This window comes from Ochotona princeps, chromosome 2 (genome assembly GCF_030435755.1).
Source record: "Ochotona princeps isolate mOchPri1 chromosome 2, mOchPri1.hap1, whole genome shotgun sequence".
In the NCBI taxonomy this organism is placed as follows: Eukaryota; Metazoa; Chordata; class Mammalia; order Lagomorpha; family Ochotonidae; genus Ochotona; species Ochotona princeps.
Genome location: NC_080833.1, coordinates 61,878,685 through 61,904,614, shown reverse-complemented (window position 1 = coordinate 61,904,614; position 25,930 = coordinate 61,878,685). Strand labels below are relative to the sequence as shown.

The 25,930-nt window shown below is 38.8% G+C and overlaps 1 protein-coding gene across 2 annotated transcripts in view; it reads right to left on the bottom strand.

Annotated features, from left to right (window-relative positions):
• The window catches only part of TNNI3K (TNNI3 interacting kinase), a 281,015-nt gene that overhangs the window by 13,463 nt on the left and 241,622 nt on the right, over positions 1–25,930 (bottom strand). The gene's annotated exons all lie outside the window — the stretch shown is intronic.

Genomic DNA, 25,930 nt, shown 5'->3' with positions numbered 1-25,930 from the left:
AAGTTCTCAAAGCTACATGCATAGATTAACCTTTCCACCCACAATCCTGGCTATGTTTAATAGAACAACTAAGTGATGAGGATGCTGAAAGTCTTTAGGCAAAATTTTCTCCCCTTCAAGTAGGTCCAATTAGTTTTCATGCAACTAACAATGCCCTCAGGTCACTGACCCCTGGAGGATACAGAATTGGGACATGGCATATGAACATATCATCTGATGTTTCTCTTGCAAGTATGTGTTTTGGTTTATTGAATTTTTTGCCATCCATCATAATTATGCTTCCTATGCAGGAATATTAGCACAAGGATCAATGCGAGTTATAAACTTGATGCCCTTCTTCAAGAGGAAGCCTCTCCAGTTAGGAGTCATTCCTTTGATTCCAAGAGAAATACGTTCAGATAAGACCGAGCCAGAATTTCAGTTCCTTGACATCAACCTAAGCAACGAATACAAAGAAAAAGTGGCAAAACAGCCTGCTGAAATGTTTAATTGAAGGTATTTATACTAGCAAAACAAATGCCTTGCTATAGAAAAGGCTACTGGAGTGGACTAACTGATCTTTTTGGCATTTAGCTGAAAACAAATAGGTCTATTTAACACAGACCTGTCATAAGGGATAAACACTTTGTGGGGTTTGCAATATCTTGCATAAAGCCCACTTTTCCTCTGTTCTAAAGAGTAAGATGACATTTGTATTCAAAATGGGAACACCTTTGACCTAACTTTAAAAGTGTCCAGTCAGATGCATGCGAAGAAGCATTTGCTGATTTAGCTTTCAAATTCAGCATCTTTATTTATTCATGATTTCATCCTGGTTATTTTCAAAACATTATTTTGTTTTTGTCAATATTCTCAACCTGACAATGTACTAAATTAAAGCAAATTTATTACTCCCATTACTGTGAATGGACAACGGCCAAAGCATTTAATGGGGTTAGAGGTCACTGCAAAATATCTCTTTTAGGAAAATCAAACCCATCAGTTTTCTTTCAATGGCAAATGTCCCTAAGCTATAAAAAGAATGAAAGACTTGGCAACCAGGTCATGCCTCTGCTTGAGCCATTAGGCAAATATCCAAGGTCTCAGCTACCCCATTTTTAAAGGAAAAAGCAATTAGGCAAAGAATTATGAATAAGGAAAATGCAGAGAGAACTTAAAGTGTGTGCTAATGTGCTAATTCCTTTAAGGCTCATAAATTATTAATGTGCTCAATAGTAACCTAACACCACCACCTCTCAATTTACCTACTAATTCAGGCAGGTCTAAGGGAGTCAGTTGTATAAAGCAGTGGGAGATGGTCTTTGCATGCCTTGCCTGCTAAAGTTAATGAATATGTTTAAATACAGCAAAATGTTTCACCTTCTTCATCTTCTGCACTGTTATCCAACGACAATAACAAAAAGAAAGCTTTTCAAATTTAAAATTAAGAGACATTGGTAGCATGAAAATCATAAAACCCAAATCTCATTATTCCACTATTCCACCTTCCATTTTACCAAGAAGAAATAGAGTCCATGGAAAGTGAATTGGTCTATCCAAGTTCAGATATCAGGGATACAGTGATCCAAATATAAAACCTAAAATTATAAAACTATAAATTTTTGATGGTTTTAATTTTAAGATATGTTTTCTTTTTATTTCAAAGGCAGATTTACAGAAAGAGAAGGAGAGAGAGTGAGAAATGATGAGAGGGTAAGAGAAAGAGATTGAGAGAGAGAAGTCTTCCATGTGCTGGTTCAGTCTACAGATGCCTACTACAACAGTTGAAAGCTGGACTGGTCTGAAGTCAAGAGCCTGGAGTTTCTTTTGGGTTTCCCCCATGGGTGCAGAAGCCCAAGGACCTGGATCATCTTCTGCTGCTTTTCTCAGGGAGCAGAAGTGGAATTGGAGTAGCTGGGACTTGAACCAGCGCCCATATGGGGTGCCAGCATGGCAGGCAGAGGGCTAGCATACTATGCCTGCCCCAATTTTAAATCTGTTTTTCAGGAGAACTTGGAAACTGAAGTTTACTGCATCCTCACTAAGTGCTGCAGCTTCTATTAGATGTTTTATTACCTTTATTACATTTGCCCTACCTAGTGACTCATTTACATCTGAGGAAATACAGGCTCAGAACTTCTAAGTCTTGTTCAAGATCACACAGCTGTAATTCATATGTAGGCTAAGCAATATCCAAATCTTTTGATTTTTCCACTGAACTACACTGGCTGTATAAATAAATCGGAAAATTTATGTCTGTTACTTTGTCTTTCTCCCTCCTCATGGCTATTTATTGAACCGATGGCAGGAAGTGTGCTCTGTACCCAGGGACAAAGATGGGCATGAAAGGTACAGACTCACTCTCTGGAATGAAAACACACACATATAGATGCACTCAACACAAGAGAAGACGGTGCCTCTTCTGCAGGACATTCTCCCTCCCACACCCCATCTGAAGGAACAGAGAAAAGAAGGAGAAGGAAGGGTTTCAAAAGGGAAGGCAGCACTTGCAAGTAAAGAAAAATAGGATCATGCAGAAAAACCCAGATGATGAAATAGCAGGGTGAATATAAACATTTTTTAACCTTTCATTGTGAAATAGTTTCAAACATTAAGAAAAATTGCAACGGTGGTTTGACTATTTTCTCCCTGAACCATTTGCGAGTAAGGCCCATGATTTTCTAAATACTTTAGTGTACCATATTCCTAAAATGAAGCCAGTCTCATAAAACCGCAGCACAACCATTTGATTCTACCATCCACTCTCAGTCCACATTCATGTTCTGCCAATTATCTCAGTAATGCTCTTTATAGCAAATGGATCCAATTCAGAATCACATGCTGCAGTTAGCTGTCACGTTTCTTTAATCTCTTTCAATCTGGAGCAGTTTCTGAGTCTCTACTAGAATTTCAAAACCTTGACATTTTTTAGGATGACAAGCCGGTAATTTTGTAGAATGTCTTTCACTTTGGTTTTATCTGAGGTTTCCTTATGATTAGATTCAAATTATGCATCTTTGGAGGGAAGTATCGCGGAGGTGCTCTTGTGTTCTTTTCATTCTATCTCATCATATTTTGATTCATCCCATTATTGTATTGTTAATTTGGATTACTTGATTAAGGTGGTGTCTGACAGGCTTCTTCACTGTAAAATTACCCCTTTTTCTGTATGTAATTAATAAGTTTTGGGGGGAGTTGCTTTGAGACTCTGTAAATTACTCTTACTTTAACCACATTTCTCCCTTTATTTATAGCTATACAGATTTACATGACTATTTGCTTCAGTAGGTTTTAATGCTATTGTCATTATTTTGATGCTCAGGTTTGGTCAGATTGAGCACCTAGGATGTATAACCACTCGATCTTGTACTTTTCTTTGCTTTCTGCGTAAGATTTCTAGGCTTATTCCTTATTTCTAGTGGTAGCACTGAGCCACGCCATTTCTCCAGCTTTAGGTATTGGAAGTGCTCTTTGCTGTTGAAATGCTGCTCCTTTCAGACCCTCTAACCAAAACGATAAAGCTGGGGAACATATATGAGTTTACATATATATATAACACATTTCGATTGGTTTTCCTCTTGATCACATCACAATTCAACACCACAGATTTCATTCTAGAATTCCCCCTTTTCATACTTACAGTGTCCTCATTATAGACAACCACAGTGTAAGGACAACGTACTCACTTGGTTTATACTGCTTGTGGGCCACTGCATCCAACACTACTCTCATGGGCGCCTTCCTATTGAAGTATAGACTCTGACGTCTCTGCCAGGTTTCTCTCCTGGCTTTAGCACTCTGGTTTCAAAGTCGCTGACTTTCTGTGGCAAATCTTTCCTTCTATCACTACTCTGATACCCTGTGTCAGATGGTGTTACTCTTCTCCAGGCTCCATACAGTCATTCTCCAGACCTTGAACTCTGGCATCCCAAATCAGACTCAGTGGGAAAATCAATTTTGTTTGGCTTTGTCTCACTGCTTTTGGACTAAATCCTTTAGAACTGGAAGAGGCAAAAAACAAACAAACAAAAAAAAAACAACAAAAAAATCAGCAAGGATGAGCTTTTTAAAAATGTTATCCTATTGCACCCCAATTAAGATCCCTTGGTGCCTGTCCAAAACATGACCACAATCTTGGCCAACAAAGCCTTCCTGGCCTGGCCTTCACTACCTATGGCACTTCATCCAGTACTGCTCTCTCCCTGCATCCTCCCTTCCAACCATTATGACACAGTTCTCTTTCTCCTCTTTATTCCTGATTTGAAACTCTGTGTTTGCTGAAGGTGGTTCCGAGGGTATTCCTTTCTTCAGTCACTGTTTCATCTAATCTTCCAGCCAGTTACTTTTTTATCCTACCGATTTGCTGTGTTTCCATGGCAAATATTGCCATCTCTCTCTTCTTGCATATTCATATTTACTTCTTATATAGTAGATACATAGTTTTTGCCTGTGCACCTTGATCTACTTTGGGAGTTACCTCAGAGGTGTCTGTATCTTCCATGGTTTTCTGTATTTCTCCCTGTCCATTAGAGGGGCAAGTGAGCTAAATGTTCCCTCCCGCCCACGTTAATGGGTGTCAATGCAAAATAGCAGTTGGTGGGCAAATATTCTGTTTTCTTTGCTCTGGGAAATTCGGGAGCATGTTCAAGCTTTTTAAGGTATAAGGTTAGATTGTGTATCAGTCAGCCAGAACAATGACTTGATCATTCGTACACCACGTTTAGTTTTCTTCCTTCTTTTTTTTTAAAGATTCATATGTTTTTATTGGAAAGGAAGTTTTACAGAGAGAAGGAAAAGACAGAGAGAAAGATCTTCCATCTACTTGTTCACTCCCTCAACGGCCACAAAGGCCAGAGCTGAGCTAATCTGAAGCCAGAAGTCACAGGCTTCTTCTGGGTCTCCCATGTGGGTGCAGGGTCCCAAGGCTTTGGGTCTTCCTCAATTGCTTTCTGAGGCCACAGGCAGGGAGCTGGATGGGAAGTGGGACCGCTGGGATTAGAACCAGTGCCCATATGAGATCCTGGCAACGCGAGGTGAGGACTTTAGGCAGTAGGCTATTGTGCTGGGCCCTCTTTCTTCTTTTTTTTTTTTTTTTATTCAAATCATATCCTTTAAGAGCAATTTGCATCCAACTTACAACTTAGTCTCATAATCTATTTTTGAAAGACCCAAAACAAAAATGTCCTGGCTCCTCCAATTATAAGGCAAATTATACGAGAATGGAGATAGAGGTGTCCTTATTAACTATTGGGTCTTAATGCCTTGTGTCGAAGATGAGCTGTTAAATGCATTGGAGTAACAGCCTCCCTAGAGACTTTCTAGTCCTATTAGCTTCTCAGCCTTTCCCAACCTGTATCCCATTGCCAAAAAAAACAAGTCTGACAATAATTCCTCATTTGACATTCTTGCCTCTCCTGTTGTTCTCAGTGCAGCCTCACAGATAGAAATGTGCACTCAGAGGACACTGGAGCCTTCTGTGCGTTTTCCCTTCTTCTGTGATGGTTCAGTGGGAGTAGTAGGAAGACAGCAGCATCAGTGCTACCACAGCCACTTGCTTGTCATTTACACAGATTCTGCCTTCCCTTGGACTGAGCTGTATTCTCTGTTCAAACTGGAGTGGGGGTTCTTTGTGGGGAAGGAACCCTGCTTATGATTGTTTGCATGCCTGACATCTGTTCCTGGCTAGTTAAACAGACTAATTTCTTGAAGGTAGTTTTCATATTTAGCTACAGGGAAATGAATTGCCAGTGTATAGAGTTTCAGGGTTATGTGTCTTGGAAAAAGTGAATTGTAAGGTACCGATAAAAGAAGTCAGATTACTTTTATTTTTTATACAGACCAAGAGAGGAAATATTTTAGGCTTTGCAGACCAATATAGTCCCTGCTGCAACTACTCAACTCTGTTCTTACAGTACAGAGACAACCATAGACACTAAACAGAGTGTGGCTCCTTTCCAATAAAATCTAAGCAATAATGTAGGGATTAAGATTGGCCCATGCACTGTAGTTTACCGATGTCTCTTTTACAGTAGCAGATTGAGGCTATATGCATTGCTCTTGTAAGCTGCCTTTCACCTTTGGAACAAATGATGTAATCTCAGTGACAGTGAGTGGCATTTCCATTCATCTTTCATTTTTGTAGCTTTTCCTAGAAGATGAACATAAAAGACTAAGTACATGAGCTAATGGAATAACAGAAAAAGCTCACAGTTTACTTAGTATTGACCATATAGTAAACATGTACAAACCACATAGCAATCCTTTGAGGGAGTTTTTTTTCTTATAGATGGGAAATTTTAAAAAAATATTTTAAAATTTTTTATTTGAAAAACAAAGTTACAGAGTTAAGAGGTGGAGAGAAAAGAGAGAGAGAGAAATTCCAGTGTACTGGCTTACTTTCCAAGTGGCCACAACAGTCAGAGCCTGGAGGCAGGCGCTTCTTCCGGGTCTACCATGTGGATGCAGGTGCCCAAGGACTTGAGCCACCCTTTGTTGCTTTCCCAGGACACAAGCAGAGAGCTAGCTTGGAATTGGAGCACCCTGGACATGAACTGGTTACCCAGATGCCTGTTCCATAGGTGGAAACTCAGCCTATTATGTTATAACTCTGGCTCCTAGATGGAAAATTTGAGACTTGGAAATTTCAACTGACTTGCCCAAGATCATGAAATTTATAACTGGTAGAACTTGGATTTCTACTCAGGTTCATATGAATCCAAGCTTTTAACCACCAGTTTATATTATGGATTACATAAATAAAAATCATAGGGCACGTTTTATTGTTGGAAAATAAAAGCAGCAACTAGCTAGGAGCCTACAGAGCAATATGTATTCTTTCCCCCTTTAAGATCCAGGAAAGTTCAAAGGCCATCTTTGTTGGTTTCAGATCTCCAGGCTCCTTTGTGCGAATTCAGATCCCTGCAAGAAATTCCATGTTCCTTTGTTCTTTATGACAGGCCAGTATGAATGGGAAGAATTTAAACTCCCTAAACTCTTTGAACATGCACAACATTGATCTTCACAAACCATTTGAAACACCCTAAGGAGATCACAAAATTACAAGCATTTTTTTGTTTTGTTTTTGTTTTAAGAGAGCGTATACCAAACCCCTGGGACCTTCTGCCTCATCACACAACACTAAAGCTTTCCTCAGCTCCTCTGTGCATCCTTGGCTGTCAGACCTTGAATAACAAAATGGTACTGTGTGGCTGAGGCGCCTGTTCTCTTCGAAAGTCTCTTCTGCTGCTAGTAATGTGGGGGCTATTACTCTATGCTGTGATGTGCTGTGATGCTCCTTTGAATCCTGGGGCAACCCAGGGTTTGACATTTCCTGCTGAGCCAACCACTGCTCTGCCTTCTGTGTTGGCAGGAACATGACTGGCTTCTGAAACAAGTCCTCTGTAGCCTTCTGCACAGCGGGACATCCACAGCCACAGTGTTGGTATTTACTAAGCCTTGATGGTTGGCCCAACAGAAAGGATGCTCCCTAGGTACAGGAGCCCTGTTTTGTTATTCAGGTCTATAGCCTGGCATTTGGGGTCTGGCACAAAGTTTATACTCAGCACATAGTTTAAAAATGAATTTGATTGGGCCCGGTGTGATAGCGAAATGGTTGAGGTCCTCGCCTTGAACGAGCTGGGATCCCATATGGACGCTGGTTCTAATCCCAGCAGCCCTGCTCCCCATCCAGCTCCCTGCTTGTGGCCTGGGAAAGCAGTCGAGGATGGCCCAGAGCAATGGGACCCTGCACCTGCGTGGGAGACCTGAAAAGAAGTTCCTGGCTCCTGGCTTCAGATCGGCACAGCACCGGCCGTTGCGGTCACTTGGGGAGTGAATCATCAGATCTTCCTCTCTGTCTCGTCTCTCTGTACATCTGCCTTTCCAATAAGAATGAATAAATTTTTGCAAAAAAATGAATTTGATTGAACTGTACTACTTATCATTACTTTAACCTCATCTTTTATCCCCATATATTCTCTGGGTATGACCAAATGGGTAACAAACAGGACTGAGTTGAAGAAAGCCAGGTTTCCAGTCCTAGCTCCTCTACTTCTTAGCTTTTGCCCTTGAGCAAGTTACTTTACCTTCCTGTGCCTCATTTTCCTTTAGTGTAATGTGAGAACAAAAATAGCCTCTGTCATCTATATGTGTTCTTGTGAGAATCACGTGAGATGACATGCCTGAACAGTGAACTAACAAATTAGTAGATATCCCATAAGTATTATTTATTTTTATTTGTCTGTCTCCTCTGTTGCCTAAACCACAGTCCATGCTAAATAGACTATTTATTTATGAATTTATCAAGTGAACAGAAAGTAAATTTAAAGGAGTAGTTGATTAAAAACTCCTACCTCTCATCCCAAAGTATTTCATTCAGCAGGATCTTTTTAGGAAGGTCCCTAATGGCTCCAATTCTCAGCATAGAGTCCTGCATGCATCTCAATTTCAGTGAATGTCCAAGTATTGGTCTAGTGTCTTTTTTCTGCATTCTCTCTCATTACTTTTTCCCCATAAGCATCTTACTCTGCCTGACCTTCTGGAAATATCACTGAATGCACTGACAGGTTGCCACAGCATGGAACTTGCACTGCTCTTCCCACAGCCTGGAATATTCTTTTCCATGAGCTGTGGTTTTCTTGTTCATGTTGCTGAAATGTAATCTAGAGAAGGCATTCCCTAGCCATTTATTTAAAATTGCAAACTACCTCTCTTTGTGTATCTCTTATCCCATTCTCTCTTTCAAAATACTATGCATTTTACCTTAAAAATGTGTCTCTCTTACGTCAAAATAAAAGCACCATTAGTTAAAGGATCCCTTGGTTGCATTTGCTGCTCTAGGTGCAGTGCCTGGGACACGTATTTACTGAATGGATAAAGTAGACTGAAGAATATCAGCAGCTGGGGCTGGCATTATGACACTGCAGGTTGTCACTGCCTCCGACAACGGGCATTGTATATGAGCACAGATGGAGTCTCAGCTCCTCTGTTTCTCACTAGCTTCCTGGGAAGCCAGCAGAAGATTGTGGTCTAAGCGCTTAGTTCCTATCATCCATGTGGGATACTTGGTTGGAATTCCAGGCTCTTGGTTTCTATCTGGCCCAGCCCCAGCCATTGTGGTCATTGTGGGAATAAATCAGTAAATGGAATATCTCCCCATCTCTGTCACAGTAAATAACCAAGTACATCTTTTAAAATGTATGCCCGAAGCACCAGAACTGAGAAAAAAGGAAAATGTTACATGAGCTTCCTTCTAGGAGACATTTAGATGTCCTTTTGTTCATGCATTTTCATATATATATTTACGTTGCTACATATTAATAGGAAGTGGTTGTGTGAAGGTGCCACAGAAAGTCACCAGTTGATCTTACACTACTATTGCCCACAGCTGGGGGCACTACACAGCAGCCCTAGTCTGTAGCACCGCAGAACCTGAACCCTGCTATTGAATGTGTTAGGTTTCCATTTACTCCTGACAGGTTCACGAAGGCCTTCCCTCTGTACATTACCATATCAACTGAAGGAGTCAGAGACGAGACTAAAACTACCCATCTCACTTTTCTGAATGCTTCCAAATACACTTGAAAATTATAGCTGCAGTTGCTATGTGTCTAAAGACTTCCTTATAGAACACTTCACTGGAGCCTCTGTGGATAATACCACAAAAAGTAATGACTGAGTGTGACACACATTTAGGCTTTTGTGAAATGATAGTGCTTTAGTAAAAAGCAAACAAACAAAAGCAAGCAAACAAACAAACAAAAACATTTCTTTGGTGAAAGCAAGAACTCCAGGTTATTTTGTACCTTTGAAACTGTGGCTTGGTAGAATTCCCTTGCTTTCATAGAGATGTGACTTAAAAAATATAATGTGTACAATTCAATGATACTTGTCTTTGCAAATCTGTAAGTTTCATGGGAATCTTAGCTGGGCTAATGTCTATGAAAGCACTTTTTGAAATCATAAGTGCTAAAAATATTTATTTCATATATAATTCCCTATTCAATCTTCCAAGCATCTGTGTGGGCTTGATATTATCATTAATATTTTTTCTTTATCAAAACAAAACTGAGAGTCAGGGAGGCCAAGCAATTTGGCTGAGATTACTTGAACCTTTAAGGTGGAAGAAAAAGATCCAGTGAAACACCTTGGTTCTTACTTGTTTTCTCCTCCACAGTGTTGCTACAATTCAGAAACCCCCTGATGTGCTGGAGTGAATACATTGGGTTCTACTTTCTTGACAGTCATTTTTGCTTTAAATTCTGGTGGACAGTTGGGCTTAGAGTTGGCAATGCAGGGCTCTGGTCATGAACCTGTTGAAGCTTTGGCTTATGTAGTGCTGGATTTTATGTGTTGACAGTCTAATCTTGAATTTCCTTTATATGCAAAGTTTCTACTAAAGCTAGGGGCTAAGGCGAAAAGACAATAGATTTTGAATCTAAGAAAAAAATATTCATTTTCACTCCTGTATTTATCATACAATCAATATTCCAATAAGAAAATGGATAACGTTATCTGAGATTGCAGTCTTGCTATTTCACATTGACACATACACACAAGCACACAGACATACTGTTTAGCAACAAGAATAGTCACTTGCATTTTTTGGAATATGTGGGAAAAAAAATTAGGTTTCTTCTTTCACATGCTACTTTTTAAATGTACAAAATCCTCAGGAGTAAGTCTTCTATACCGTGTTGGGAAAATTAGTCATGCAGCTCCTACTACAAATATCCCCCAGGCACCACTCCACAAGTGTACTTCATGGTCTACCTTTTAATATGAGACACCAAGCTGAAAGGAAATCATGTCTGGGGAATGGGTAATCTGAGCGGCTGCAGGTTCCCATAGGAACGTGAGGCACTTGCTTCCTTTTATTTATGCACATTTGCAGCAGCTGCCTCGTTTGGATTCTGGCTCTTAGCAAGCGCCAGCAGCAGCTCCAAGAACAGAACTACCCTAAATGTCTCTCTTTGAAGCCCTTGAGTCTGCAGCCTTCTATTTGTGTCTGGCTCCGATTCATCATGCTTCACCTGCTGTATTAAGTTTCCAATAGAGTCTGAACCAAATTGTTTTTTAAAAAAGAACAATTTCTGGCAAGTGAATCTCAGCTCGAAAACACTGGAAGAGTGAGAAGGATAGGAAACAAGAAAGACAGTAATTACTTCCTGTCATATATCATTGGAAAGATATTGACATACATATCTTCTTTATGTTTGTAATTTTTATTTTATTTTATTTTATTTTATTTTATTTTATTTTCTTGCTCTAGCTGGATCTCAGCTACCTGATTAGCAGATTAACAACAGCTGGATGCAGACCAGGAGTTCAGAGTAGTTATAATTCATAGTAGAAATGGCATTATGAATAGGCTAGGACGATTCTAAAGATATTTGGACCTATTCTCAGAGATCAAAACACTTAACATTTAAGCAGAAATAGTTAAGAACATTCACTCAGCCGTTTATTCATCCATGCATTCATTTATTAGGCTCTGTGCCCCTCTTATCATAAAATTTATTACACTTGGCAAAAATGGCCAGCTCACCATTTGTGAACAGTCCTCTGTGAGGACTGGGACTTGGTCCATTTTACCAATCACTGTGTCACTGTGTCAAGAATATATTAGGTTGTAACCCACCTTTTGCTAAACAAAGAAAAGGAAAGAAAAATGATTTTAAGGAGATAGCAGCATTTAAAGTATACAGACATACACATATAGTACTCGTATGTGTATCTTTGATAAGGTTGTGACATAGCAAAATATATTTTATGCAAAATGGTGAATATTGAGCAACAACGATATGTCATACTTTGTCTTAAATGATTTATATAAATTATTCATTTAACAATAGTCATAAATACTGCCATTATTCCAATTTAATGATGTGAAGCAAAATAGACTTTGGTTCACTTGTTCACAAGCCACATGAAGGCGACCACAATGAAGAATGGGAACATATGTAGTTCAGTTGGGAGAGTGTGCTCAAACTTAGTACTCTGCACAGCTCTACGTATTTCCTCAGTATCACCTTGTGCTAACCTGTGGAATGGCGAAAGAAAGCTGTCTAAAAATGTCCTGAAATTGAAGCTGAAACTTAAGCTGTAGCCCAAAGGGGAAATATCTATAGGGACACACTCTGTCTTGTCAGGGCATCAAAACCACAGACAGTGTGCCTGCGAACACACCCCGATGCCCGCACGCTGTGGTGTGGCCCCAGAGGATGAAGTAAGTTTGCCTTTACCTCCTATTCCATGTCACCACTATTTACAGATGAATGAATTAAAACTCAGGCAAAGCACTCCCGGTAAGTGATCTGCATGTGTAACTTCTAACTGTACACACAGTATGAGACTTCCTGGCCTTCTGTTGGCCTGCCTTCAAGTCATTCAACTTTAGCCGTGCAGACATGAAACCACGTAGAGAAGAATGGCTATTTACCAAGACCAATTTCCTTATAGTAATACTTCAACTCCACACTGCCTATTTTGTTCTCTTTTCCCAACAGTGCCTTAAAAATGGTGGCAGAATAATTAAGTTGTCATTGGGGGGGGGTGTTGATTTATTTTTCATTTGATTGCTGAAGTTTTAAGACATACATGTTGGTTGTAAAGGAAAGCAGGAAGGGAGACAGGGCACAAGAATCGAGGGAGAAAGAGTGTCAGGGCAGAGGAAATGACAGGGATGCTGATGCCTGGATGGAAGGCTGGGAAGGAAAGTCTGTGAGAAAGGCAGGAGGGGCCAGCCTCCAGAAGGAGGAGTGTGATTTCTCCATCTGTGGGTAAAAAACGGTTCTGGAAGTTTTAGAGACCAGAGGGGATGAGGAAGAAAGGTGGTGGTAATTAGGAGAGATGGTCTCAGTTTTCAGCAAGTTTTCAGGTAAAACAAGGAAATTGTCAATGTACAGATGCTAAGTAGCCTCCACTGAGACCCCTGGGCAGAACTCACCTGAATCAAGAGCATTTTTTAGGGCAAAAAGAACAATCAGAGGCCCTCAAGGCAAGAACAGCATCTGAGAAGCGAACAGTAGTATTCCATGGTGCCAGTTAGACACACTGGTCCTCGGAAATAAAGGAGATGGGAAAGGCTATGGAGATTTTCACAAATAAAACCAAATGTTGACATAATCACACAGGACAGTAGACCCCCTTGCACTTTCTGTTAATGGCCTAATTCTTCTATCCTTCCAGACCAAAAAGCAGTCTGTCACTTCAGACGATCCTTTTTTTTCTCAGTTACCCAGGTTGGCCAATATTTACAAACATCAATTGATGTCTCTGATACTAACTGTCTTAGAGGAAACCCTCTTGATCTGCCATCTGTCCTCTGATAGCCTATAACAATCTGCAAGATTCATTGCCTAAATGCAGTGTTCTTGCCATGTTATCGCTTGCTGAAAAACATTGATTTGTTTTTCGTTGTGTGTGACCACAGTTGAAGAGAATTCATTATGTATGTCCTAGAGCAATACTGCTCAAAGTGTACTCCTTGGATCCCCTGAGAATTGGTTAGAAACTTAAACTTTAACCCTACATTATATCTATCAAGCAGAAAATCTGGTAATGAGCCCCAAAAACATGTGCTTTAAAGCAGCATTTCAGGTGATTTTGATTGATACATTCTAAATTTTGAGAGCCACTACTGGTTTGTGATTGAAACTATATGCCGAGGCTTAGACTACATAGTTTGAAATTTGCTTTCTGCTCATTCGCTGTATCCTCTACACAGGCCATTTTCTACATCTCATTCGCTTCATCTTTGGAATTGGGCATAACGGAGCTTGCCATCCTGAGTTGTACATAGCAGATCATACAAAATGCTCAGCATAGGGTTGAAATATATGGAGACCTTCATAAATGTCAGTATTACTAATGACTGCTATTAAAGGTTAGTCCTAAACTATTTTCCGAGTACTGGCTCAGTTGACCCACTTAACATTTCCTGTGCAAGTCTTGTACCACTAGCCACCTTTGCTTCTGTAAGGGCTCAACTGTTTGAAGATGTGCACTAAGAGGAGAAGAAGCCAGATGATTTTTAAGGTTGATTAAGTGCCTTAGGGAAGAAGCTTAGTTTGAAATTGAATGGAGTGAAAGTTCTAATGAATGCTAATAAGGCACTGATTTACGCTCTGACCTGAAAACAAATGAAAAACCAGTTGTCTTCTAGTCCCATCTGCAAAATGGGATTAACATTATTAACCTTCTTTAAAAGAATTACCCCTGCAAAAGCTTTACATGCAGAAAGTGTGTACAGATGTTTAGAATGAGTCCTGTGATACACAATAATAAATAGCATCTGCTGGAATAGGAGGTAAGCTATAAAAATTTCCATCAATAAAGCTGGAGATGTTTTTGTTTTGTATTTCTTTGTAATTCTGCTCATGAGAAAATGCACTGTAAATATTTCTTTAGACATTTATCATATTTGGAGAAAGCTTTCTGGAAACATATACTAAGATCATGTGTGAATTAACAGTAAGGACATTTCATCAAGGTAAAATACTCAAACATTGAAACATTGCAGAAACAACCTCTTAACCTGTCAGAGCAAGAGTTAGGAACAATGAGTGGGAATAGTAGGGTATATCTGTAATTAGCATTGGAGGAAGAAAATGCTTTAAGTAACTATAGGGAATAAGTACTTCCATCTTCATTTATAAATTTGGGGCCATGCTATCCTTTGCAATGTGTAATACTCTCCCTGACTGCACATTTCCAACGTAAACATAGCGCAGTTGATTTTAATTCTGATTTATCTAACACAAAGCAGCCTGTTTTCAACCAAGTTCATCTTCAGCAAAATTGTAAAGATGATCTTATAAGCTCACCAGGCCACCTGTAGCTGAGGTGCCACTGTTCACAGGAATAGAGTGTACAGTGGAACTCACAGCAGCAGGCTGGGTGCATCTCTGTAAACTCATCACCTGTTGCTCCTTGCTTCACACGGACAGGCTTTAATTCCAGTGTACTTCAGTTTCACTGTTTCCCACACAGAATCAGGACTTGGCTCTAATCTCTATTCTATCACTTAATTGGAATCATGTCTTAATTTGGCCTTTATTTTCAGAAATTGGCAAAATATTTGGAAACTAGGAGACCTCTCTACATTCCAGTACATAGTTATTGAACAGACAAGTGAGTGAATGAATGAATGAATAGCAATATTACGTGATTTGTGTTCAAATTCAGCCATCTTTTCCACCAATGGGGAATTTTAGACCAAAAATAAAGGGTCAGGCTTTCCTCATTATTGAAATACTAAAGTTGTAATCATTGGAATTATTCATGATTGTTGCTTGGGATCCACCTTGTCAGCCCAATTCCAGCTTAGGAACCCCTGGATGATGGGTTCACCAATAAATGGGTAATTTTTCTTTCCCCTTCAGTTTCTCCATTTGTTAAGCGACCTCATAGGCATACCGCTTAACTGGTAGGTTTGGACAATGCTGCAAGAAGGGGGAGATTTTTGTAGAAAAAGAGTATGAAAAGATGGAAAATTGAATACTAATTTCTGAAGCGGGTAGGTTTGAATCTGCATGGGGAGACTGCTTTGGATTTCAAGTTGGATGCCTTAATGACATGGCCATTGCTGCTACTCCAGTCAGGCCCTAGATACATCAGTTCTTCACAAACTCAACTTCCTTTCTTCCTGCTGAGTCAAAATTCAAAATCTTAGAGAACAAGAGTCAATTGGCTCTGTGTGTTAAGTTTAGCTTTTTGCTTTTTTAAATTAAATGTTGATCTGACTTTTTAAAAAGAGGCAATTGAAGAGCATTAGATTTTGAAAATAAAAACATAACATTTTCCTTAAATTCTGTCATAGATTTTCTTTGATTTTGAATGTCCCTCTGAGATTCAGAATTTAGTTATTTCAATCAGGGTGTAGTCTCCATGCCTCACCTGTTATACCTGCTTCCTTTAAACCACAATCCCCTTATGACTTCCTACAACAAGTTCTGGACACCTGCCTAAGTTGAGCTAGGACTGATGTGGTTACTTGCAATCTTTTCCTGACTTCAGTCCTAATTAGACTTGTGCCTTTTGTAGGATTGGTTACCAGCAGCAACCAGTACAAAAACTGTAAACAGCACACCTATTTCTGCCATTTTGATGATATATGTGAGCATTATCAAATCTTAGAATGTCACTATAACTTTAGCTGGTCCTGTGTTTATATTTATTTTGAGACACCAAAAATAAAATTTAAAAGTTTGATAAGTCTCAATGAGGAAGATGTGGAGAGAATGATAATGGTAGACTAACACATGACCACCATCCTTATGAAATATGCTGACATTTAGTCTCAAGCTTTTTTCTCCCCAAGATCTAGGAAACTTTATCTTCTGTGTTTATTTCCTAGGAATGTTGGAATAAAGTTACAAGAACTTGGTGAATTTAAACTGTATAAATTTATACCCTGGCATATTTTGATGCTCGAAATCCAAAGTCAAGATGTCGGCAACGTCACCTCCTTCTGACGTTTGCTGGGAACAATCTGTTCCATACCTCTCCCCTAGCCTCTAGTGATGACAATCCTTGGCTTTGTCTTAGGGATGCTTCACCATAAACTTTACCTCCATCATTTTCACATGGCATTCCCCTAGATGTCTCTTTCCTCTTTATAAGAATACATGCCATACTGAATTATCCTATTCCAATATTAACTTTCAACAACTGCAACATTCTGTCTACAAAGAGCATTTTATTTTGAGGTCCGGGAGTTTAGATATTTAATTCATCAGTTTTTTGGGAGATGGAATTCAACCCATAACATATATGAATAATAATTTAAAAAAACCCTCTTGACCATTTTTCCTATGAAGTTTCTAGCAAAATTTGTTATACTGCCTTGAAAAGAATATACGTGAATTTTGGGCTTATATAGACCAGTTTCCTTTTTGATACCCTCAACATTTTTCCTCACCATTTTGACAAGTTCTGTTTTTAAAATGGATATTATTTCTACCTTTCAGGTTCTTGGAAATATTAAATTAGATTATATCTCTATATAAAATACATATATATGTGCATAAATATGTATGTACATATATAGCTACACTCAAAAGGAAGTTCACCACCAGTTCTGTTGAGAATTTCCTTCTTCTATGAATGATTGTTACACAGTACTGAGGAAAAACAGCAGTTTCTATTGAAAGGAATCATTCCTTCAAAAGTTTTTATCTTTAGTCTGCCCCTAAGTAGCAGGCATCTTTGTACAGATATAAATATATAGTCACACCAATTGCTGAATGCATTACAAAACCCTTTCAGATTGTCAGCTTGTGAGCCTCTGAGAAATACATACAGTTATAGGAAAATGCTTTAAAACAATTGCTTCTGGCATTTTGGTCAAATGCATTTATTAGATCGTATCTCATGCTTGATTGTGAAAATAAACAAGAGCATAAGTGGTCTTGTTTTAAACCCTATAAAACCTGCATTTCAGTTCTCTGTTCTATGATTCATAAAGAAAACTTCTATTTTGGTATGTCTGGGTATATCCAGCTATGTAAACTCTGAAAGCTTTTGATTTGAAAAACATGGTTATCTTTTATTGTCTGACAATCTTTTCAAGGAAAGTGAGGCTGGCACTGCAGCACCAAAGATAACTTTTGAATTAGTTGTTGGAAGATTATTAACTCCTCTTAGTCTATAGAAAAACAATGGTCTGTCAGTAGCAGATGCATCTGATTTTTGCAGATGTGGTGTGGCTTCTGGTATCTCTAAAGATTCATCTAAAATATGCTTTCAGGTTTCCTTTTTGGTGAAACTTTGACAGGATAATAGAATTAGATTTGCTGAATTTCACTAAACTGTAAAGTAATGTGTCATCAGCCTCACTTACTGTTCAAAAAATATTTCTCTCTGGTAATGCTCATCAATCCAGCTTTTCAACCCCTAAACATGAAACTCTGAAACAAAAGGGATAACTCCATCAGAAACGCAAGTGACAAGATGTTAAACATTTAACACTCCCACGTCTTAGCAACAGCTGCCTCTGAATAATGAAGACTTGCTTGGGTTCGGTGTGGAGGAAAAGGGAAGAGGAGATGAAGGAAGGAAATGGAATAACTCCTGCCATAAGAATGAACACTTTTCTGTAGGCGAGCATGAGACTCAAGAGGGATGCACTGCTGTGTAGCTCAATTCTCCTGATGGAGCATTGCAAAGAGAGTTGCCATTAGATCTTCAGCTCCCACTGATGCGCTTGTGCTTCTCTCTTTCGTTGGACTCACTCTGGCAAGAGAACTTAGTGCACTGATTAAATTATTTGTCATTGATGACAGGCAGGTGGCCTCAGCATATGTCCAAATCCCAATATAACTGCTCAATAGATGTCAGTTGAGTGAAAGGATGGAAAAAGCACAGGGGGACCTCTGGTCTGTATCCATAACCAATTAGTCATCTCACCCACCTCTGCCTCAAGCCCAGGCCATACAAACAGCACTTGCTGAACAAGCAGTGTGCTCAGTGAATTATAAACAAACAACAACAAAAAAATAAAAAAACAAAAAGGTTTTAACAGTCCAAATCTAGAATTGACTTTACAGGACTCAGTGTGTTTTCTTCTTCAAATGTCTCCTCAGGAGAAATGCTAGAGAGACGACAAAAATCTGCAGTTTCCCATGGTGAGCCATTACCTTGCCCTGAGGCACAAAAGACAAAATTTAAGTGCTAACCTGGTGTTCTCTATCTTAATACATTTTGAAAATAAACGTTTTCTTATTAGAGCGAGGCTTGGCAAAAGGGGTTCCAGTTTGAAGCCCCCAATGATGAAGACGGAGCAGTATGAATAGCACCCTGTCAGTGGTAGGTGTCTTTTTTTCCCAGTGGCCTTTTGATGAGTAACCACAATGTCTAACACTGTTGCAGGCAGATGGGTACTGTTTGAGACTGGAAATGCATATCATGAAGAATAAGGCATGTGGCTGATATGCTGGGCAGTTACCACAGTAGATTTCATCATCCACCTTTCAATGCAGTGATTAAAAACTTTAAGTTGTAAAAGCATTTATTGGGTCAATTTATTTTTCTTTATTTATCATATTGCCAAGTCCTTATAACTTTCACTATTGTCACCATTTAAAGAGACTGTTGTGTAAACAGATGATCTTTTCTGTGTCATCAATGTAGATTACTGAGTGTGAAGAACATATAGTGCTGCTGGCTTGTGCAGTTCCAAGGAAACAAAGAGTGCAATTTTACTGTGTCTATGCCACTTAGATCTCATCTGTTTTGGCTCATTTTAATGACCTCCACTTGGGACCTTATGAGAATCCATTAACACATTGCGAGGAGTCATGTTCAGGCAGGTGACTTGGAATTTAGTCATGTTCCAGTACAGTCTCATCAAAGTTACTTGTGGCTCTGTCCTGTCACATCCAGATCCTTGCAAATGCCCAGCTAGAAATTCTAATGTGTAAAAGAAAGCTATTCTGTTCATTTCAGTTTTCCTTGGATATGGAACTCAGTTGTGTTGCTGTTCCTCTCTTATTTCTACTGCTGTTCAATTCAAACCTTACCCATATTTTCTGCTCTAGCCACATATAATTTTCTCTGCTGTTCCCCAAATATATCACATGGGATCTCATCTCTGTCTTGGTCACAGCTACTTCCTTTCACAGATACGTGTTTTTCTTCCCTTGTGTGCTTGGTTAATTCTTTCAGATTCAAGTTAATTTTTTTTAAGATTTATTTCTTTTTATTGGAAAGTCAGAAATACAAAGAGGAGAGACAGAGAGGAAGAGCTTCTGTCCGATGACTCACTCCCCACGTGACAGCAATGGCCAGTGCTGCGCCGATCTGAAGCCAGGAGCTCTTCCATGTCTCCCACATGGGTTCAGGGTCCCAAGGCCTTGGACTGTCCCCGACTGCTTTCCCAGGCCATAAGCAGAGAGCTGGATGGGAAGAGGGGCCACCAGGATCAGAACTGGCGCCCATATGTGATCCCGTTGTGTTCAAGGCGAGGACTTGAACTGCTAGGCCATAGCGCCAGGCCCCAAGTTAAATATTTGACTTCAGGAAGCTTCCAGAGCTTCCACTAATTCTTTCAGGGTTCTAGGATATCTCCTCCCTGGCTCAGTACCTATCTTCCTTTTGGCTTTTCTGGCCCCCAAACTAGACTGTGGATTCCCCAAGGACTGGGAAGATAGCTAAATTTATCATTGTTTTTCCAATGTTTACTTTAGGATATGGTACATGGAAGCTTACTAAATGTCACATGAATGGTATCTCCTGCTGCATACCCTAGAGAAGGAGTGATGTAATCAGCTAAGCTGGAGTTAATAGAAAATATACATGCATTGTATTTTTTAATGAGATATTGTCAATAAATAAATAAAATGTCAGAAATGTTAGTCACAGAAAAAAACATGCATTCACTTTATCAAGATTGATAATCTAGTTATCAAAATACTGATGGTCTCTGGCTACAAGAACCAGACATTGTGCTGCATAACTGGTAATAGTCTACCATATATTCATGATTTGGTTGATTCACTTCAGAATTTTTTCAATTCAATTTAATTTTATATACTGTTCAAGTTTATATATGTAAATGTATTCCTAAAATATTAAAGTGGATAACCAAATGAAAAACATATATCTTTGTAGCTTTGAACAAATACAGTGCTGGCTTAATTCCATTGGCCACAATTTTTTAAAAATTCAAGAAACTTGAAAATTGCTCAATGATTTCTTTTTTTCTTTCTAAGCTTTTTTTTTCTTTTTAAGGTGGTAACTGATGGTCATGAATGGTACAGACATTACAAAGTAACAATTGAGGGATGAATAATGCAGTTAAACTTTTCTAGTAGTTTTAGAATTGCCTACTCTTTAAAAAGTAAAATAGCTAAAAATTATAAAAGGCTTAGAAATTCAGAGCACTTAATATTTGAAAGTAGCTTAGAGGCAAATTTCATTGTCACTCTGTACTCCTTAACACATGGGATATGCTAGTAATAGCAAGCCATATCTTCACATGGTATTTTTCATCATTTTTTGTTTATTTAATGATCTTACAATTTATTTTTCTTTATGTTGGTTTGATAAAATGTTACTGAAGAAAAAAAGTAAGGCTCATGTTGCTTTGAACAATAAAGGAAATTGAAAATAGAATGAAAAGTGTTCATGTGCATAAAATCAGTATGTTTAAAGCATTTTACATCTTTTCCATTTTCCTATATTACTCTACCATTTAGCAGGCACATTCATAATGAGCTACAGTTTTCTTTTCATTGACTATATAGAAAAACCGAAAACCTCAAGTCATTTCCTCTGATTTCTGTCATTTTCATGTAAATAGCTGCTGGGTAGTAAACATTCCAGAAATGCCTGTATTAATCAAAATGGCAACTTGACTCAGGAATGGTCAGCACTGTTGAATTTGACAATCAGATAGTGTAAATAGGTAAGGAAAAGCCATGGGAAATTTATGGGTAAAGCTGCTATTTAATGAGGAAAAAGGAGTGTCCTACTCTCTCAAAGAGAATAAGTGATAAAAAGGAGAGAATGCCTGAAGGAAGCTCCTGAATTCCAGGCAGACAGCAGCCTTCTTTTCTCAGCCTTGGAAATGTGTTTTTATGTCTCAGTAGAACTATTAAATAGGGGACATTTATCATTACAACAAAATAACATAAATTTCTCAGGGATGATTTTTAAGTGTTCTTATATATCTGTTCTTGCAAAACTCAGGGTAATACCTCTATTTTAGTAAATGAAGGTCCAAATTTCTATTGCCCTAGAAGACAGAACTAGGATTCAAATAGTCATCCATGGCTTGATTCGAGTATAACACACCAAGTCCCATATCCATTACCAGCAATCATGCCCTTCTTCTAACAGACCCCTGACCTGGGCCAGGTCCTCACCAATGGTTCACAGTCAGTATCCACCAGCTGCTTATCATTTCCCATACCACAGCTCTGCAGGACCGTTACTAGTCATCCTCAGGCCCGCTGGTCTGAGTGGTTTCTCCGGCCCTGACCTCCCGCAAGAGGCTTTTCTCTCTGTCTTTTGTTTAGACTTCCCAAATCTACAACCACTCTAACTAGTTTCAAGTTTTGCTTCAGCAGTTTACCACATCATTTTGGGGAGCGTCATTTTTCTCTCCACTTTATAAAATGGAGAAAATAAGAATACCTTCCTTATGGTTATGGGAATTAAATGAAATAACACATATAAAGCGAAATGAGAGCTCAATAGGGGTAGACTTATTATGATTATCATTAATTTTATTTATATATCTTTCCCTAAAATACTAGTTGAAAGAAAGCATAGACATACCCTTGCAGCTAAGGTGATTACTGTCTGTCTCTACTCACTCCAGGTAATCACGCTCTGTGTTCACATGACTCTTGAGCCAGATGCCCTATGCTGTATATATTGCATTGTATTATAATTACATTTAGAGTCTGCTTTTCTCACTACCACTGAAAGGGTAATATATTTTACTATGTCTGGTAAACCCAAGCACAAGAGACAGTTTGTAAATATTGTTGAATTAATATGTAACTGATGGAAAGAGAAGGAATAAACTTTGCTCAATTTTCAATCTTGGTAACCCCAAAGGTACTTGAGTTTATTAATGTCAAAGCTCCTGTGCTTGGGTGAGGAGTTCATGTGCATTGAATTAAAATGCCATGTTATTAAGGAATGCCAACAGGGCTGAAACAAGTGACTCTTAAATTTCACCAGAGAACTGTGCTTCTACATGTTTTGGCGCTAACAAATCACCTTAACGAGAAAGAGAACAAGAAATAACTTAATGTGAAAAGAGACTTGAGTTAGAAACGTTTGTATGGATTCAGCTATTTGTTCTTTCATTCCGCGTACATGTATTTACCCCACACTACGTCTCAAGCATTGTATTAATGCAAAGATGAAAGGCACAGTATCCGGCCTCAAGCAATGTTCAGTGTGTGCGTATATAAAGTGTATATTACAGAACAAATGACATACAAAAATGCTGATTGTAATACACTTTCAAGGTTCTAATGTGATATGAACAAGAAATGGTAACAACAAAAGTGACATATATCCAACCATTTATATAGAAGGATTTTCTAGAGAAAGAGATTTGGGGGTTGAGTTTTATGTTAACTGAATACTTCATGTCTTTGCGTGCTAGAAAGCTGGGAGGTGTGGAAGAAGAAATCTGAAAACTGATCTTACCATGTGTACTGACTGCAAGCTTCTTTGGGCCTAAATTTAAAGAATACGTGGGTTACGATTGCCTTGGAATATCTATTTATGCAGATATTGTAATCAGAACACTATATGATGCCAGTGACTAAAATAAGGTATTGATTTGTTGAGAATTCTGTTCAGTATATTTTCCTTAATTTAATGTACTGTGTCAGTTGAAATTGCAGATATAAAATTAGTTCAGGAAACTCACTCAACACAGACATAATACTAAGCAGAAAGTGGAAAGTGAGTTAAAGCAGATAAATCTTTTTATGAGAAGATAGTATTTCCATCAAGTAAGAGAGTTAGCATTGTTGTGGGGAGAGGTTCAATAATTTTGGAGGAGTCTCTTTGGAAAGAGACAAGGAGGAGTAGCATTTTAAATATACGAGAGCTACGGACTCCACTGACATTGGCTTCTTGTGCTTCCTCAATTTTAACACATATCTACAAGGCACCCATTAAGATCTTGTCTAACTGTGGATTATAAATTCATAGGTCTGGTGTAGAGTCTCGGATTCTGCATTTCTCATAAACTTTTCCGTGATGCCAAAGTCACTTGTCTGTGAGCTACACCTTTAGTGGCAAGCATCTCAATTCACCTGCCTCATTTTAGATGAGAATCCTGAAGCTGATAGCAGGAAGGGATTTGCCTATGACACTTAGCTGTTTAGTATGAGAGCAGCTCTCTTGTCTTACACTGTAACAGCTCAGCAAGTAGTAAAAAGATCATGGGCTGTGAAATCAGACTGATCTAGGCTCAGATCTTTGCCCTGCTGTCGACCAGTCCCAAAGCCTTGGGCAGGTCATTTATCCTTTCCGTGCCTCAGCTGTCTCATTTGTAGAATACTGATAAATAACTCCTACCTCGTAGAAGAGTTGTGCTAAGTCAATGTTATGACTGGCATACCAAAATGCACAATACTGTCTAGACCATAGCAAGTAATCAAAACATATCATGCACCTTCTCTTCACATCAGCAACCATGTACACATGGTGATATTATCTACATCATACCCTCCATGGCTTAGACTCTATTAGTAATCAGTGGTGATCATAGGCACAGATAATGCTGGATGGTTACAGCCAATAAATAAATAATAAAATAGATTTCCCTTTTTCTTTCTGTCTTTAGGGGAGAGGATGCAGGGTGGCAAGCACATATCCAACAGTGAATTTTTCATACTTGTTTACAAATGAGTTATTTAAAACATTTGCTAATATCACAAACATCAATGATGAGTCTTTTTCATTTTACTTAGGTTAACATAGGAAATATTTTCTTCCTTCCCTAATTTTTTTTTCGGATTGCTTTTTAGTTAATGTTACCTAAACAAGAAAGACTCAATTGGGGGAACCTCAGAGCCTATGAAACGGTGTCATAGAATGAAATGTAATAAAAAAAAATAAAATAAAATAGGCTTCTAGAACAACAAGAATGAAAAAAAAAAGACTCAGTTGCGTAGGTTCCAAGGAAACAATAAGAAACAATGACTTACGAAATGCATTTTTTAAACATGTAATGTCCTATGTTAAATACTAGCAAGCCAAAGGAAGCATGCTGCCATTTACACATTATGTGAAGGTTAGAGTTGGTCCACATGAAAGGTTCTGAAGGTGAAAAGAAGAGGAAAAAAAACTCCATGAGGAATTAAACCTGTTAAACTGTGCAGTACCATGTAAGAGACGCTTCAGAAATCTATTTAGAAATCATTGCTCTTGTATCTGAATCATTACAGAGACACCAGCATCACCCACTTCTTATTACTGCAAACATAGCAACAGTTGCCATGCCAGCAAGAAATTCGCAACGCAAACACTGGAGTCAGGCGGGAGCAGGGTGGAGCCCGAGCTGGAGTCAGGGCTGTTGCAGAGAGCCAGTGCCACCTGTATGGATTTAATGAGGCCGCTTGCTCTCTTTGGTCCCTGTGCTGTGTCTTCTCAGACATGGCAGTAGAATAGAAACAGTGTCAAAGCAGCCTGGCGGACTAAGGCTTACTTTCAGCAGTGGTACACAAATACAACTGCCAAAGGCAGGTTCCAGGAGCTTTGATGTGCTCTCAAGTGGGGCCAGGCCCTCCTTTTGTATTTGGATGGAGAAAAGGGCAGATTTTCTCTTCATTTCAAGGCATGAAACACTCATAAAACGCCTGTCATTAGGAAGTCAAGTCTTTCGCTGGCCCAATATGTCATTTCACTTAATTGAAAACCAAGAAATCTGTCACCATTTATTTAGCAGTTTGCTCCAGGCAAATCTTTGCAGGTTCCTGTCCTGTGGCTGGGAATTAGTTAATTGGTATTACAACATGCTTGAAGAGGGACGTGCACTCTGGTTAGGAGTGAGCCCATGTTGGGCTGCTAACAAGCTCTGCTGAAGAATGGAAAAGAATAAGGAATTACAGCATCAGACTAGCCATACTGAGGGCTGCATTTCAATCCGTCTCCCAAGTGGATATGTTGTAACCTAAATATGTCACTCGCTTACTCTTTTCATGCTCATCTTTTATGAGTGACAGTAAATTCAGGTCCTTAAAGGCTTTTTTTAAGGTGCCAATTTTACACAAGTAACATTCTCCTATATTCACTTTTAATAATTTCTCATTTTTCATCACCTCCTCTTCTGAACGAAATATTTTGTTTGATGTTCTTTCTTTGACATTTTTTCATGGAGAAAGCTGTTTCAAACTGAGGGTGGTTTTAAAAGTCAAGGAAAGGACTGACATTTTTCGCATGCCTCTCAACTTTGAGGCTGAAAGCCTTTGTGCAG